Source organism: Elephas maximus, chromosome 26 (assembly GCF_024166365.1).
Source record: "Elephas maximus indicus isolate mEleMax1 chromosome 26, mEleMax1 primary haplotype, whole genome shotgun sequence".
NCBI classification, from domain to species: Eukaryota; Metazoa; Chordata; class Mammalia; order Proboscidea; family Elephantidae; genus Elephas; species Elephas maximus.
In genome coordinates, this window is record NC_064844.1 from 33,816,644 (window position 1) to 33,834,096 (window position 17,453).

Below are 17,453 nucleotides of genomic sequence, written 5' to 3' on the forward strand. Positions count from 1 at the left end.
AGGAGTGGGGCCAAAAGCAGGCAGAGGTGCTTCTCCAGCAGTGGCCCTCAAGTGGTAGAAACATGAGAAATGGGGAGCTCATGTTTCCCACTAATATCACCTTCTGTCTTTTTCACCAAAATGGCAAGACCCAGCTGGCTGAAGTAAAAGGAAAAAGGAATAAAGGCACATATGCTTAGAACTGTAGGAACTGGAGTACTATGCAGCACTGGAGTCCAATTATATATATATACATACATACATATATATATATATATATATTTATTTATTTATTTAAAGGCAGGAAGGGGCCAAACTGTAGAAAATCTAGAATTTTTGTTAAAGTGCTTGGCCTTTATCCTTTAGGAGTAATCACAACTAGTCATTTTTCATGCGAATAGAGAAAGTGTTCTTTTGGCAATATTAAACTTGCAGCAAAGTGTTAAAAGGATTAGAGTTAAACCAAATGACTAAACTAGGGCAGTGAGGGATACACAGTATGGCGACAAATGTGAAGGGCATTATAAAAGAAGATCTGGTAGGACTTGATGATTAAACAAGTGAGGGCAGAGGAATAAAAGAAAAGGAGTCAAGCAAAACATAAAGTCTTCAAGCCTGGATGACTGGAAGGATATTTTTGGTAAAAGATCAAGGGATAAGAGCAAGGAGGTATCGGGTGGAAGAAAGGGCTAGTCTATGTGATAGTTATTTTACTATTATTTTAGTTTTAGAGTTCATTAGATATGTAGAGCAGGACCTTACGGGAGTAGTTGGAGAAAGTTTCTGAGCTGAGGAATAGTGACGTTCTAAGAGGAGTTCTGAGTGGTACAAATCGTTAACATGCTCAGCTACTAACTGAAAGGCTGGAGGTTTGAGTTTACCCAGAAGTACCTTGGGAAAAAGGCCTGGCCATCTACTTTAAAAACTCAGCTATTGAAAACTCCACAGAGCACAGTTCCACTCTGACACGCATTGCATTGCCATGAGTCAGGGTTGACTGACTGGTAAAACTGGTATAAGGGGGACCAACATCTTTAGAGGTGAAAATGTTGCAAAAAAAAAAAAAAAAAACATGGAACCACACAATCTTGGAGGATATTCACAGTTAACGGTAAAGAAATAAAGAGAGAAGAGGAATAAAAAATTAGAAATGGAGAAAACCAAGAGTAATGTAGGTTCAGAAACAATAAATGGAAGTGGAAACATGGCTGCAGAGGGTGAAACACTTGATAGGTGGTATACTGGTGACACACAGAAATGAAGGAAAGAGAAAAGCAGACCAGAGGTCAGGGTTAGGACTGGCCATCTGAAGACTTGAATCTGTGGAAACTGTATCTTTATAAGCAAAGGGAAAACAATTGCATAAAACTTTCCTTAAAAAAAGGGATTAGTCACAAAATGTTTATACTGCTGCTTTCGTAGTGGCAATTTTTGGCACAAGGACAGTCTAAACTTTTCCATGTTTCTACTAAATCCATTATTTGACCCATGGAGAGTATGGGAGGATCTGGCAAAACACAAGTGCTTTTCTGCTTAAGGAAAGGGCGTTGGACCACACAGAAGGCAACCCCCAAAAGGCCATAAAAAGTTTCTCACAGAAGGCCAGCCTGACACCGATCTAACCCTCTCTCCTATGTTTAGTGTACTCAGGTTTATAATAAGGAGTAAGAAAAACCAGAAGAGAAACTGATGCCAGAGAAAGCCACAGGGAAGTCAATATAAGTCTCTCAGGGCCAGTTACTCTCTATAAAATTCCAGTGATCAGATATGCACCCCGTCTTTCAATTTGTTCAGAAACGTGGGTGAACGGGACTCAAGGAAAAGATGTGTACTAGAGTTCATTTTAAAAAGTCAGCTAGTAGCTATGTGCTCAGCTGCTAACCAAAACATCAGTGGCTCAAACTTACTAGCTACCCTGTAAGAGGAAGATGTGGCAGTCTGCTGCCATAAAGATTACAACCTTGGGCAGAGAGACAGCCCAAAATAGCAGCTTAGGCAGATACACCATGCTGTCCTTCTGCAGCAGAGACCTGAGAAATGAAGTAAAACAGATACAGATGACAATATTAGAACCCTGAGCATCAAATGGAAGGATGAAGAATTAGATAGAACACCAAATGGAAGGAAAAGCTGAATGAAAACAGTGAATGAGATTTATGAATCGTAGGTGCTCTGCCAGCTGGCCAAGCACAGCATGGTCAACTTGAGACAATGTAAGCTGCATTTCCAGTGAGCAGCACAGGAAGGCAACTTCATGAAATTCCCAATAAGAGACAGAGATACTGATAGACAAGCCCAGAATGAAGCAAGGTGCCATCTGCACCTCCACCTAACGATGAGCAGGCGATCCTAGTACTTTCATTGAATGTCCGCACAGGTGCAATGTCACACATTCCTCACCCAGATAGTTCCTGCAGACCAACAGTACGTGCAGTGAAATCCCTTTATGCCCCACCACCTACTGAGACACTAATTTGTTGTGCATGCACAGAGGGCCTATCCTGTCCATTTGGGTAGCACTGCCTCACAGCAGGTAGAGAGATATCCTGCCCTGACCTGCAGAGCATGCACTAACTGCTAGCACCCACCTGGAAGGACCCCATCGTCTGATAAGACCTCTGGAGTGACCCTGACCACTCAACATTTGTCACTCAATATCAGGGAAAAAATCTTCTCTCCCACCTCCACTCACTCCTATAAGGGAAGACATATGAGCCTAACAACAGAGGACTCACATGTGGGTGTGACCCACTATACCCACTAGTGACAGGAAATCCCACTCAGTCAACCAGCACCACCAAAGTCACACATAGGCCAGTTCCACAAAAAAACAACAATTAAAATAATACAAAAGAAGAAAGACACTCGACAGAGACAGAGAAGAAACTAAACTCCTGATATACCAAAACAAAACGAAATTAAAAAATCAGGACAAAACTAACAAAATAAAATCCACAAAGAAATGTATAAATAAATAAACACTTTGATCCCTCGGAGACAGAAGACAACAACAAGTCATATGAAAAAACAGGTTAAGATGTCTCAAACAAATGAACAAAATAAAAAGACAGAAAACCTTCCTGAGGCAGAAATGGTAATAGAACTACCTGATAAGGAATTCAAAAGACTTATATTTAGGCTTCTCAAAGAGAAGGAAAACAAAGTAAAAACCCTAGAAAAATTCAGGAAAACAAGACAAGAACAAAATGACAAACTAAACAGAAAACAACAAGAAATCCAGAAGATTAACAATAAAATATCAGATATAGATAACTGAGTGGAAGGGCAAAGGGAAACAAAGAACCCAAACCCATTGCCATTGAGTCCATTCCGATTCATAGCAACCCTATCAGACAAAGTAGAACTGCCTCATAGGGTTTCCAAGGAGCGACTGGTGGATGTGAACTGCTAACCTTTTGTTAGCAGCCGGAGATCTTAAATCACTGCACCACCAGGGCTCCAATATAAGGACACAGAAGCAGAACCGAATCAACACAAGACAGAATCAGCAAAATAAAGCACAAATCCCTCAATACTAATTGGTTTCAGGGACAATCAGAAAAAGAACAAAAAGCCTAAGAGTTATGTGGGGCACCATCAAGAGGAATAATTTATGCATAAGAGGAATTCCAGAAGAGGAGGTAAAAAAAAAAGGGGCATAGAAAATTTTTAAAGATATACTGGCAGAACACTTTGCAAATATCACAAAAGAGGAATTTCCATCCAAGAATCTCAAAAAACCCCATAGAGAATAGGCCCCAAAAGAAATTCACCAAGGCATATCATAATCAAACTTTCCAAAGCCAAAGACAAAAAAAGAATTCTGAGAGCAGCTTGAAACAAACGAAATATCACTTACAAAGGGACATCATTAAGACTTAATGCTGATTTCTCACCAGAAACTACAGGCATGAAGGCAATGGGAAAACATATATAAAATCTTGAAAGAAAAGAATTGCTAACCAAGAATCATAAATGCAGCAAAACTGTCTTTCAAAAACGATGGCAAAACTAGGACATTCCCAGATAAGCAGAAATTAAAGGAATTTTTAAAAACCTGATCAGCCTTACAAGAAATACTAAGGACAGTCCTTCAGAGAGAGGACCAACAACATCACACGGCAACCTGAGATAAAGACACAAGACAGCATCACCCAGATACCAACCCAGATAAAAACTTCAATAAAGTAAAATAAAGCTGCAGAACTGATTACGGGCAGCCAGAGTTGTTAAGCTATAAATGATAACGTCTTCAAGACAAAAAGTGCGAATCAATGTTGTAGTTATAAAGCTCCCATACGAAAAGGAAGTCAAGGCGATTTCAAGATATAACAGACTGTTTCCAACTTAGGAGGATAAAGATAAACTTCAGGGCAACCACAAAGAAAATTAATGGTGCTCAAGCTGGCAGCACATATACTAAAAATGTAACGATACAGAGAAGATTAGCACAGCCCCTGAGCGGGGATGACATGAAAAGCCATGAAGCGTTCCATATTTTTCTTTCACTTAAAGCACAATAAAAGAAAATTAATAAATCTACTCACCAAATAAAGAAAATTAAAAAAGACTCAGTAAAGACAAAAACAGCAATCACAGGAAAAGAAGATCCATATACAAAAAGAACTCAGCACAGAAACTTAAGAGGAACAAAAAAATTATTAACACCACAAAAAAAAAGTATAATAAAATGGCAGAAGTGAATTCATACCTATCGATAATCACACTGAATGAAAATGGATTAAATGCACCAGCCAAGAGGCAGAAAGTAAAAGAATTGCTAAGAAAAACGTAACTCATCAATGTGCTCTGTATAACAGACACACCTTAGACACAAAGATATAAACACATTAAAAATCAAAGGATGGAAAAAATATATTAAGCAAACAGTAACCAAATGAGAAAAGGAGTGGCAATAATAATTTCTGATAAAATAGACTTTAAGTCAAAATCCATTATAAAAGACAAAGAAGGACATTACATAATGATTAAAGGGTCAATTCACCAAGAAGACATAACAATAATAAACATTTATGCACTCAATGACAGAGCTCCAAAATACATAAAACTCTAACAGAATTTAAAAGAGAAATATACAGTTCTACAATGACAGTAGGAGACTTTAACACACCACTTTTGACAACGGACAAAACAACTAGAAAGAAACTGAACAAAGATACACAAAGGTTAAATAATACAATCAACCACAGTACATATTCTTCTCCAGTGCCCGTGGATCATTCCCCAGAACAGATCATGTTTTAGGAAGCAAGACAAGCATCAAAAAAAAGAAAAACATCAAAATAATACAAAGCACCTTCTCTGACCATAACACTATAAAACTAGAAATCAGCAACAGAAAGAGCAAGGAAAAAAAAAATAAATACTTAGAAACTGAATAACACTTTACTTCAAAACTACTGGGTCACAGAACAAATTAAAAATTAAATTAAAAAATTTTTAGAATCAAATGAGAATGAAAACATAACATACCTAAATGTTTGGGACATAGCAAAAGCAGCGCTCAGAGGACAATTTATAGCAATAAGTACATCAAAAAGAAAATCCAAAATCAGTAACTTAACCCAATAACTTGAACAAACAGAAAAGGAACAGCAAAAGAAGACCACAGCAACCAGAAGAAAGGGAATAATGAAGATCAGATCAGAAATAAATGAAAGAGAAAAAAGAAAAATAACAGAATGAATAAACAAGTCTACATGTTGATTCTTTTCGAAGATCAATAAAACTGACAAACCACTGGCTGAATTGAAAAAGAAAAAAACAAGAAGACACAAATAATCAAAATTAGAAACAAAATGGGAGCTATTACAATAGTACCAACCGTGATAAAGAGGATCACAAAAGAATATTATAAAAAATTGTACTTCAACAAATGTGAAAACTTAGAAGAAATGGACAAACTCCTAGAAAAATACTACCTAACTAAACTAACAAAAATACAGGTAGAAAATCTGCATAGACCCATAACAAAAGAAGAAATTGAATACGTTATTTAAAAAACAAACAAAAAAATCTCCCAATAAAGAAAAGCCCCAGCCCAGATGGCTTCACTGGAAAATTCTACTTAACATTCACAGAAGAGCTGACACCTATTCTACTCAAACTATTCCAGAACACAGAAAAGGAGCGAATACTCCCTAATTCATTCTATGAAGCAAGCATAGCCCTGATACCATAGCCAGCCAAAGATACCACAACAAATAAAAAAGAAGAAGAAAATTACAGACCAATATCCCTCGTGAATATAGACACAAAAATTCTCAGCAAAATTCTAGCCAACAAGCTCGTTCGGTGCAGACCTGATACCTCTTTTATGAAGCGGCAGCTGGGGAAACTCCAGCGCTCACCATGGCAGGCGGAAAACCCAAGGAAGGCATCAAGACTGAGAACAACAATCATATTAATTTGAAGGTGGAAGGCATGATGGTTCTGTGGTACAGTTTAAGATTAAGAGGCATACACCAGTTAGTAAACTAATGAAAGTCTATTGTGAACAGGGTTTGTCAAAGAGGCGGACCAAATTTGATTTCATGGGCAGCCAATCAATGACACAAACACAACTGCACAGTTGTAAATGGAGGATGAAAATACAACTGATGTGTTCCTGCGGCATACAGGAGGTGTCTTCTAAAAAGGGAGACTGCTACTTTACACTAACTCTGTTCCTACAGACCAAGAATACATTCTCGATTAGAAAACCATAATTTGGTTCCAACATATCCTGACTACTACAGTATAGTTTTCTCTATCATTTCATTTTCCCCTTTCCCATTCCTTTATTCTATATAAAGTAACTGGTGTATGTGCACAAGCATATTGCTGCTTTTTTTTTTTTTTTAACTTAATAGCCAATGGTATGTTTTGGTCAACATCAAGTGGAGATGGGATGCGGAAAAATACTGGTTCTGTGAAAATACCCCCTTTTTCCATTAGTAGCATGCTCGTTCAGCTCTTATCTTTATAGTACAGGAAGTTATTTTGCTCTCAACTGTTTAGCTAAAAAGACATAAAAATTCCTTGCATACCCTGTTGATTGGAGAATTTTCAAGTTGTTGTGTTTATCATTGTAAAACCAAGGAAAATTTTAAAACTTTTTTTGAATGTAGCCTTACATGTGGGGAAATCTATCTTTAAGTAGGGATAAATTACTCTAAAATAAATGAATCCTAGTTTTTCCTTTAAAGAAAACATCTTATTGTTTAAATAAACTTCTTTAAACAAAACAATTCTAGCCAACAGAATTCAACGGCAATTCAAAAAAATAATACATCATGATCAGGTGGGATTCACACCAGGGATGCAAGGGTCGTTCAACATTAGAAAATCAATAAACATAATTCACCACATAAGGAAAAGAATCACATAATCATCTCAATTGATATAGAAGGGGCATTTGATAAAATCCAATACCATTTGAGAAAAACTCTCAGCAAAACAGGAATAGGAGAAAAATTGCTCAATATAATTAAGGGCATGTATGCAGAATGAACAGCCAAAATTATTCTCAAAGGACACAGATTAAAAGAATTCGCCTGGGAACAGGAATGAAACAAAGAACCCTATTATCACCACTCTTATTTAATATTTTACTGGAAGTCCTAGCCAAAGCACTAAGGCAACAAAGGGAAATAAAGGGTACCAAACTGGAAATGAAGAAGAAAAACTATTCAGAAGACATGATGCTATATATACAGAAAATCCCAGAGATTCCTCAAGATAGTTATTGGACCTAATAAGAGGGTTCAACAAAGTGACAGGGTACAAGGTCAATACAAAAAAAAACCTTTTGGGTTCCTCAACACTAACAAGGACAGCTCCAAAAAGGAAATCAAGAAAACACTGCCATTTACAAAGTAGCTGCCAAAAGATTAAAATACCTAGGAATAAACCTACCCAGGGATGTGAAAGACATATACAACCAAAACTGAAAAACACTACTGCAAGAAACCAAAAGAGCCTTAAATAAATCAAAAAACATTCCATGCTCACTGTCTTATTTATCCAGTGCTGCTATAACAGAAATACCACAAGTAGATGGCTTTAACAAAGAGAAATTTATTCTCTCACAGTCTAGCAGGCTACAAGTCCAAATTCAGGGTGTTTGCTCCAGGGGAGGGCTTTCTCTCTCTGTCACATCTGGAGGAAAGTCCTTATCATCAATCTTTCCTTGGGCTAGGAGCATCTCACTGCAGGAACACCAGGTCCAAAGGACGCGCTCTGCTCCCAGAGCTGCTTCCTTGGTGGTACAAGATCCCCATGTCTCTCTGTTCACTTCTCTTTTTTATCTCAAAAGAGAATGGCTTAACACACTACCTAATCTCGAAGATCTCATCAATGTAACTACCATTAGTTTCTCATACTGTGGGGGCTTGTGTGTTGCTGTGATGCTGGAAGCTATGCTACCAGTATTACAGATACCAACAGGATCACCCATGGAGCACAGGTTTCAGCTGAGCTTCCAGACTAAGACAGACTAGGAAGAAGGACCCGGCAGTCTACGTCTGAAAAGCATTAGCCAGTGAAAGCCTTATGAATAGCAGCGGAACACTGTCTGATATAGTGCTGGAAGATGAGCCCCCCAGGTTGGAAGGCACTCAAAAGATGACTGGGGAAGAGCTGCCTCCTCAAAGTAGAGTCGACCTTAATGACGTGGATGGAGTCAAGCTTTCGGGAACTTCATTTGCTGAGGTGGCACGACTCAAAATGAGAAGAAACAACTGCAAACATCCATCAATAATCGGAACCTGGAATGTACAAAGTATGAATCTAGGAAAATTGGTAATTGTCAAAAATGAAATGGAACGCATAAACATCGATATCCTAGGCATTAGTGAGCTGCAATGGGCTGGGATTGGCCATTTTGAATCGGACAATCATATAGTCTGCTATGCTGGGAATGACAACTCGAAGAGAAATGGTGTTGCATTCATCGTCAAAAAGAATGTTTCAAGATCTATCCTGAAGTACAATAGTGTCAGTGATAGGATAATACCACACGCCTACAAGGAAGACCAGTTAATACGACTATTATTCAAATTTTCACACCAACCAATAGGGCCAAAGATGAAGAAATAGAAGATTTTTATCACCTGCTGCAGTCTGAAATTCATCGAACACCCAATCAAAATGCATTGATAATTACTGGCAATAGGAATGCAAAAGTTGGAAACAAAGAAGAAGGATCGGTAGTTGGAAAATATGGCCTTGGTGACAGAAACAATGCTCGAGATCGAATGATAGAATTTTGGAAGACCAACGACTTCTTCACTGCAAATACCTTCTTTCACCAACATAAACAGCAACTATACACATGGACCTTGCCAGATGGAACACACAGAAATCAAATTGACTACATCTGTGGAAAGAGACGATGGAAAAGCTCAATATCATCAGTCAGGACAAGGCCAGGGGCCGACTGTGGAACAGACCATCAATTGCTCATATGCAAGTTCAAGCTGAAACTGAACAAAATCAGAGCAAGTCCACGAGAGCCAAAATATGACCTTGAGTATATCCCACCTAAATTTAAAGACCATCTCAAGAATAGGTTTCACACATTGAACATCAGTGACCGAAGACCAGACGAGTTGTGGAATGACATCAAGGACATCATCCATGAAGAAAGCAAGAGGTCACTGAAAAGACAGGAAAAAGAAAGAAAAGATCAAGACGGATGTCAGAGGAGACTCTGAAACTTGCTGTTGAGCATCGAGCAGCTAAAGCAAAAGGAAGAATTGATTAAGTAAAAGAACTGAAGATTTCAAAGGGCCTCTCAAGAAGAAAAAGTAAAGTATTATAATGACATGTGCAAAGAGCTGGAGATGGAAAACCAAAAGGGAACAACACACTCAGTGTTTCTGAAGCTGAAAGAACTGCAGAAAAAATTCAAGCCTCGAGTTGCAATAGTGAAGGATTCCATGGGGAAAATATTAAACGATGCAGGAAGCATCAAAAGAAGATGGAAGGAATACACAGAGTCATTATACCAAAAAGAATTAGTCGATATTCAACCATTTCAAGACGTGGCATATGATCAGAAACCGATGGTACTGAAGGAAGAAGTCCAAGCTGCTCTGAAGACATTGGCAAAAAACAAGGCTCCAGGAAGGTCATTAAGGTCGACTCTACTTTGAGGAGGCAGCTCTTCCCCAGTCATCTTTTGAGTGCCTTCCAACCTGGGGGGCTCATCTTCCAGCACTATATCAGACAGTGTTCCGCTGCTATTCATAAGGCTTTCACTGGCTAATGCTTTTCAGACGTAGACTGCCGGGTCCTTCTTCCTAGTCTGTCTTAGTCTGGAAGCTCAGCTGAAACCTGTGCTCCATGGGTGACCCTGTTGGTATCTGTAATACCGGTAGCATAGCTTCCAGCATCACAGCAACACACATGCCCCCACAGTACTGCAAACTGACAGACACGTGGGGCACTAGCCATTAGAGATGCAAATAAAAAGTATAATGATGATTCTTGAACAAACTCTCAATAATAAACAGGTACAGGATGGAAATTTTTCAGCATAATAAAGGGCATCTATACAACACTAACAGCCAGCGTCATTCTTAACAGAGAGAGACTGAAAACATTCCCCCTGAGAACAGGAACAAGACAAGAATGCCCTGTATCACCATTCCTATTTAACATTGTCCTGTAAATCCTAGCTAGAACAGTAAGGCAAGAAAAAGAAATAAAGGGCATCTGAATTGGTAAGGAAGAAGTAAAACAATCCCTATTTGCGAATGATATGATACTATACATAGAGAACCCTAAGGACTACAGGAACTAATAGATTCAGCAGATTAGCAGGATACAAGATAAACATACAAAAATCAGCTGGATTCCTATACATCAACAAAGAGACCTACAAAAAGGAAATCAGGAAAGCAATAGCACTCATAATAAAAAAAAAAAAATTTTTTTTTAGCACCTAAAAAAATAAATCTAACCAGGGATGTAAAAGACCTATAGAGAGAAAACTACAGAACACTACTGGAAGAAAACAAAAAAAAAAGGTCTACATAAATGGAAAAATACACCATGCTTACGGATAGGTAAAAAAAAAAAAAACTCCACATTATGAAAATGTCGATTCTACCCAAAGCAATCTACAAATACAATGCAATCCTGATCCAAATACCAACGGCATTCTTTAATACAATGGAAAAACTAATAATTAACTTTAAATAGGCTGGAAAGAGGACCTGCATAAATAAAGCCCTGGTGGAACAGTGGTAAAGAACAGGACTGCTAATGAAAGGTTGCACTTCGACTCCACTAGCCACTCTTTGGAAACCCTATGGGACAGTTCTAGTCTGTTCTACAGGGTCGCTACGAGTCGGAATCAACTGGACGGCAACAGGCTTTTTTTTGTTTCGATTTAAGAAGAATAAAGTAGGAGGACTTGCACTACCTGACCTTAGAACCTAATAAACAGCTACGGTAGTCAAAACAGTGTGGTACTGGTACAATGACAGACACATTGACCAATGAAACAGAATCAGGAACCCAGGTGTAAATATGCCTACCTACATCCACCTGATCTTCAACAAAGGCCCTAAGTCCATTAAATGAGGAAAAGACAGTCTTTTTAACAAATAAAAAACCAAACGTATTGCCATTGAGTCGATTCTGATTCATAGTGACCCTGTATGACAGAGTAGAACTGCCCCCATAGAGTTTCCAAGGAGCACCTAGTGCATCTGAACTGCCAACCTTTCGGTTAACAACCACAGCTCTTAACTACTATGTCACCAGGATTTCCTTTTTTAACAAATGGTGCTGGCAAAACTGGATGTCCTTCTGTAAAAAAAATGAAACAGGACCCATACCTTACACCATACACAAAAACTAATTCAAAATGGATCAAAGTCCTAAATATAAAACCAAAAACTATAAAGATCATAGAAGGAAAAAATGTGGTCGATGGTAGAGGCCCTAATACACAGCATAAATAGCATACGAACCATAATTAACAACACACAAATACCAGAAGATAATTTAGATAACTAGAATCTTCTAAAAATTAAACACTTATGCTCATCAAAAAACTTCACCAAATGGCTAAAATGAGAACTTACAGACTGGGAAAAAAATTTTGGTTATGACAAATCTGACAAGGTCTAATCTCTAAAATCTACAGGACAATCCAATACATCTACAACAAAAAGAAAAATAATCCAATTAAAAAGTTGGCAAAGGATATGAACAGATATTTCACCAAAGAAGGCATTCAGGCGGCTAACAGACGCATGAGGAAATGCTGGCGATCACTAGCCATTAGAGAAATGCAAATCAAAACCACAATGAGACACCACCTCACCCCAACACTACTGACACAAATTAAAAGAAAAAAAAAGCACACACACAGAAAATAACAAATGTTGGAGAGGCTGTAGGGAGCTTGGAACTCTTATACGCTGCTGGTGGGAATATAATATGGTACAACCATTTCGGAAACGGATATGATGCTTCCTTAAAAAGCTAGAAATGGAAATACCATATGATCCAGCAATCCCACTGCTAGGAATATATACTAGAGAAATAAGATCCATCACACGAGTAGACACATGCATACCCGTGTTCCCTGCACCATTATTCACTATAGCACAAAAAGATGGAAATGATCTAAGTGCGCATCAACAGATAAATGGATAAACAAACTATGGTACGTGCATACAACAGAATACTACGCAGTGACAAAGAACAATGATGAAACTGCACAACATCTCACAACGTGGATGAATCTGGAAGGCATTATGCTGAGTGAAATATGTCAGTCACAGAAGGACAAATACTGTATGAGACCACTATTATAAAAACTCATGAAAAGGCTTACACAGAAAGAAATAATCTTTGATGACTATTAGGCAGAGGAGGTGTGGGGAGAAAAAAACATTAACTACATAATAGACAAGAGGTAACTTTGGAGAAGGATAAGACAGCACACAATACTGGGAAAGTCAGCACAACTTGACCAAGACAAGGTCACAGAAGCTTCATAGACACATCTAAACTCCCTGAGTGACCAAATTATTGGGCTGAGGGCTGGGGACCATGGTCTCAGGGGACATCAACCTCAACTGGTATAACACAGTTTATAAAGAAACTGTTTTACATCCTACTTTGGTAAGTGGCATCTGGGGTCTTAAAAGCTTGTGGAACAAGGGAGAATGAAGAAAATCAAAGACACAAAGACAAGGTTAATCCAAAGGCCTAATGGACCACAACTATCACAATTCCACCAGACTGAGTCCGGCACAAATAGATGGTGCCCGGGTACCACCACTGACTGATCTGACACTGATCACAATAGAGGGTCCCAGACAGAGGTGGAGAAAAATATAGAACAAAATTCAAACTCATAAAAAAAAAAAAAAAAAAAAAACTAGATTTACTAGTCTGACAGACTGAAGAAACCCTGAGAGTATGGCCCCCAGACACCCTTTTAGCTCGGTACTGAAGTCACTCCTGAGGTTCACTGTTCAGCCAAAGATTAGACAGGCCCATAAAACAAAATAAGGCTAAAAGGAAGAGAATGCAAGGGAGGACAGGAGAGTCGGTAATGGGGAACCCAAGGTCAAGAATGAGAGAGTATGACATGTCATGGGGCTGGCAACCAATGTCACCAAAAAATATGTGTATTAATCATTTAATGAGAAACTAATTTGCTCTGTAAACCTTCATCTAAAGTACAATTAAAAAAAAATTTTTTTAAAGAATTGACGAAAGACTCTGTGCCTCTAAGCATGTCTTGAGGGCCCCTGAGAGAAATGACCTGGAAAATACTAAAATTAGTCAGTAAACAAATATGCCATTCCAGGTGTGTCTGTGACCTATCGAACTTGTAGCCGTACCCTCCCTGTCTGGCTTGCAAGCTCTCACCTCAGCAGGTTGATCCAGATGCAGGCCAATGGCTCCTCCGAACACATGAGCTATTACTCAAAAAAAAAAAAAACGAAATACCACCTCACTCCTGCAAAAATGGCGCTGATCAAAAAAACAGAAAACAACAAATGTTGGTGAGGTTGTGGGGAGATTGGAACTCTTACGCACTACTGGTGGGACTGTAAAATGGTACACCCACTAGGGTCATGCTATGATGCCTCCTCAAAATGTTAGAAATAGGAATACCTTATAATCCAAAAATCCCACTCGTCGGTATATATCCTTGAGATATAAGAGCGGTGATATGAATAGACATATGCACACCCATGTTCACCGCAGCATTATTCACAATAGCAAAAAGAGGGAATCAATCTAAGTGCTCATCAACAATGGATAAGCAAATTTTGATATGTAAATACACGGGAATCGTACGCAACAATAAAGAATACTGATGAGTCTGCAGAATATCTTAGAATATGGATGAATCTGGAGGACACTACGCTGAGTGAAACAAGTTTCAATCACAAAAGGACAAATATCGTATGGTCTGACTTTTATAAAAAATCAAGAGTAGTATACACACAGAAAGCAATGCTCTTTGATAGTTACCAGGGATGAGGGAGGGGGAATCATTTGCCAGACAGTAGACAGTTGTTATTTTTGGTGATGGGAAAGGCAACACACAATATGGGAGAAGCCAGCACAACATGATCAAGGTAAATGAAGACACTGAGAAGCACACAAAAATAAAGGACAATTACAGCAAATGTATAACATATACAATTTTGTAATAACAAACAAAAAAAAATGTGTGTGGTTACATAGATATGTATGCTGTATGTGTATAGAAAGGTATATATGAGTACACTTTCCTGCATATACAGGTGTAAGTATATACATGTTTGAGTATGCTGCATTTATATTCAAATAGATAATAAAGCACATAGGGGACACAGTTATGGTGATCTCCTAGACATATTCAAACACCTGGCGGGGTTGGTTAACTGGGTTAACGGGCTTGGGATCATAATCTCGTGTGACAACTCAGTCAACTGGCATAACTTAGTTCATTAAGGTAATGTTGTACATCCTAGTTTGGTGTTAAAAGCTTGCGAGCAGCCACCTAAGATACGACTATTGGACCTTTACCATCTGGAGCAAAAGAGAATGAAATAAACCAAAGACTCAAAGAAGAAACTAGTCCGCAAGACTAACAATACACAAGAATAATGCCTCATCCAGCCTGAGACCAAAACTAGATGGTGCCCGGCTACCACTACCAGCTGTCCTGGCCAGGGATACAACAGAAGGCCCCAGAAAGAATAGAGAAAAATGTAAAACAAAACTCAAACTCCTAAAAAACACCAGACTTATTGGACTGATAGACACTAGAGAAGCCCCTGAGACTATCACCCTATGAAGCCACTCCCAGAGGTCACTTTTCAGCCAAAGAACAGATTGGTTTATAAAACAAATAATAACACCCATGAGGAATGTTCTCCCTTAAACAATCAACTATATGAAACCAAACAGTCAACATTTATTCAAAGGCAAAGACAAGAAGACAAGGAGGGGCAGGGAAGCCAGACAAATGGGAACAGAATGAACAGAATGGAAACAATGAGAATGCTGACAAATTGCAAAATTTATAACCAATGTCTAGGAACAATCTGTATAAAAATTGTTAAATGGAAACCTAATTTGTTATGTAAGCTTCTACCTAAAACACAATAAAATATGTATTTTTTTAATTACAGCCTTGGAAGCCCTATGGGACAGCTCTACTCTGTCCTATAAGGTCACTATGAGTCGGAATCAATTCGACTGCAACGGGTTTGGGTTTTGGGTTTATAGTTTGATGAAGAAAATCTTTTCCTTGTGGTGTTCTCAAGGACAATATTCACATAAAACAAAGCCTGTTGTCATCAAATCGATTCCGACTCATAGCAACCCTATAGGACAGAGTAGAACTGCCCCATAGGGTTTCCAAGAAGCAGCTGGTGGATTCGAACTGCCGACCTTTTGCTGAGCAGCCGAGCTAACCAGGACTCCAATATTCACATAGGGAATGACAAAGAAAAGAAAAAGCAGCTAGAAAGATGTCAATAGTTGTGTTTCACTCTCTCTCTCTCACACACACAATGTATATGCACAAGAGAGACAAGTATGGTATTTGCAAGCCCATTTGTGCAAAACTACCTATCAGACCATAAAAGAAATTAGGAGGTAAAAGGCCACTGATGAGGAGACTAAGGGACAACACACACTGACAGCATATACGGCCTGCCAGCAATAGAATTAAGGGAGACCTGGACTATGCCAGGATAAATATAGTGAAAGAAGAATGAAATAAGCAAATACAAGCTATGAGATGGGTAGAAAGTAAAGAAAAAAAAATAACACTGAAAATAGACAGGGCCAAATTAGTAAAAATTCTTGGGTCGAGACTTCCAAAGAAATGAAAAAGACAAAAGGATTGAAAAAGCAAAATTAAAGAGGTTAGAAATTTAAAGAAAAAGAAAAAAATATATGGGAACTTTGATTAAGAAAACCAAAAACCAAACCCATTGCTGTCAAGTTGATTCCGACTCATAGTGACTCACAGGACAGAGCAGAACTTCCCCATAGGGTTTCCAAGGCAGTAATCTTTACAGACACAGACTGCCACACCACCAACCATTCGGTTAGCAACCAAGTGCTTAACCGCTGCACCACCATGTTACTTGGGAACTTCTATAGCTATGATTAATAAGGAGGTAAACACCATCAGGGGGTTTCTGAGCCAATTTTCCTTTACCAGTGGTTCTCAACTGGGGGCAATGTTGTCCCCCAGAGGCATATGGCATTATTTGGAGACAATTTTTATTGTCACATTTTTTTATTGTCACATTGAGACATTTTTATTGCAGAGGGGCCGCTGCAGGCTTTTAGTGGGTAAAACATCCATGGATGCTGCTAAACATCCTACAATGCACAGGAGAGCCACCCACAGCAAAGAGCTATTCGGCCAAAAATGTCAATAGTGCTAAGGTTGAGAAACCCTGTGCTCAACATGTGCTATCATCAAATTATAACAGACATATGAGTGAAGAGCTGGTGGACTCAGGGAAGGACAATGAAGAGGCCTATAGAACAATGGGGCCAGCACAAAAGAGAAGGAAGGGATTAAAAAGTGCACAACCCCTGATGCGTCTTTTGGAAGTTGTCGCAGGCCAGGGAGGTGGCTCTATACTCATGCTGTTTAGGTGGGTATCGGTCAGGGGATCTAAAACATCACTGGAAATGTAATGAGATGGCCAAAAAAAAAAAAAAAAAATCATATTCACTAGAAATCCCCATAGGAATAGTACCACACATGGTAGGAGGGACCCTTAGCATTGGGATGAAGATGTGCCACCCCTAAAGCTATGGTGGAAGAATAACAGATGGTCAGTCTCTTATGTTGTTTTCTATGAAAGTGGGTCCAATCAACTGTATGGCTTTGGTTCTGCTAAGATGGTTACGTGGGTTTGGGATCAGAGATGAATTGCTTGGATAACAGAAATTCACTTTAAATATAAAGACACAAA

The 17,453-nt window shown here is 38.6% G+C and overlaps 1 protein-coding gene, 1 non-coding gene and 1 pseudogene across 5 annotated transcripts in view; 2 read left to right on the forward strand and 1 right to left on the reverse strand.

Annotated features, from left to right (window-relative positions):
- Positions 1-17,453, reverse strand: part of LTBP1 (latent transforming growth factor beta binding protein 1) — a 740,867-nt gene that overhangs the window by 444,891 nt on the left and 278,523 nt on the right. The gene's annotated exons all lie outside the window — the stretch shown is intronic.
- LOC126068214 (U6 spliceosomal RNA) lies at positions 4,375-4,481 on the forward strand. The gene has a single exon (XR_007515582.1). It is a non-coding gene; the product is annotated as a U6 spliceosomal RNA (small nuclear RNA).
- On the forward strand, positions 6,352-6,634 carry LOC126068042 (small ubiquitin-related modifier 2-like; annotated as a pseudogene).